Source organism: Castor canadensis, chromosome 11 (genome assembly GCF_047511655.1).
Source record: "Castor canadensis chromosome 11, mCasCan1.hap1v2, whole genome shotgun sequence".
NCBI classification, from domain to species: Eukaryota; Metazoa; Chordata; class Mammalia; order Rodentia; family Castoridae; genus Castor; species Castor canadensis.
The window spans coordinates 113,454,841-113,456,209 of NC_133396.1; positions in this window are offsets into that span (position 1 = coordinate 113,454,841).

The window sequence follows — 1,369 nt, forward strand, 5'->3', positions numbered from 1 at the left end:
TGTGATCTGGACATGTCCAATTTGTGTAAATGGTCCATATAGGCAGAAAAGAATATATATTGTCTCTTGCATGAAGGAAAAGTATGTGTATACATAAGTGTATGTATGTGTATACAGAGAGACACAAATAAATACATATGACTTCAGATAAATATTTATTTCTATATTTATGTATGTTATATAGACATGAAGATACACATCCATAAAAGGAAATTGTTATTCAAAGTCTTTCTCTCTGTTTGTCTCTCCTGTCTCCCTCTGTTTCTGTCTGTGTCTGTCTCCTATTTATCTATCTATCTATCTATCTGTCTATCTATCTATATGTTTGTTTGCTTTTAGTTGACTCCTTCTGCCATTTTGGACTTCATGTTATCTCCCAATCTCATATTGTGTTATAGATGTATACTTTCTCTTCATAGTTGTAATAGTTTTGTATTATAGCTCATACTTTCTGCTTTGGTATGTCAAAAAATTTTCCTAATTTGAATGCCTCTTAGTAATAAATTTGAAACACTCATTTTATGCCATATCAATCCCAATTGTAACTTTTAAGAGGTACTCAGGAAACTGAACCTAAACCTTCACCTTCCAATCAGGCTTCTTAGGTTTAGCTCTATGTAGGATCTTGCTGCATACAGATGCTCTTATCAAAAAAGCACAGATAATAGAAAATGACCATTTGTTATTAAGTGTTCTAACATGCTAATCTGTAAACCCTTTACCCATTTCTACTCTCTAATAGCTCAACCCAACTCTTCTTTTCCCTCTTTCTTGTCTCTTCATCTCCCCCACTTACCCCACCCCCACAAATGCTTATGCTAAGATAGATTTTACAATCCAGTTTAACAAAAAGAAAATTCAACTAGAGATTTCTAAAATACAGAGGTATCTATGACATTAAGGTGCTAAAAAGAAAGAAAAAGACTAGTAGAAATATAAGTTCAGTCAATATTTGAGAATTAATTGATATGATTCACCATATCAATACACTGAAAGAAATATGATTATTAATAGACACAGATAAAGCATTTGATAAAATTCAGCATCCATTTATTGTAACAAACTAGAAATAAAAGTACTTCCTTTGCCCTACCAAGAACATCTTCAAAACTTAGCAGAACTAAACTTAATTATGAAAGACTGAATGATTTCTCCCTAAGACTGAGAATAAGACAAGAATATCTGCCTACCACTTCAATTAAATAGTGTCTTGAAGGTGCCAGACAGGGCAATAATACACAGAAAAAAAATTTTTAAGGCATTCAGATTATAAAGATGAAAATATAATTGTATTCACAAATTACATGATCATGTGTACAGAAAAGAGTTTCAGAATGTAGTGAAGATAGTTTAATTTTTCTTCTCTTAT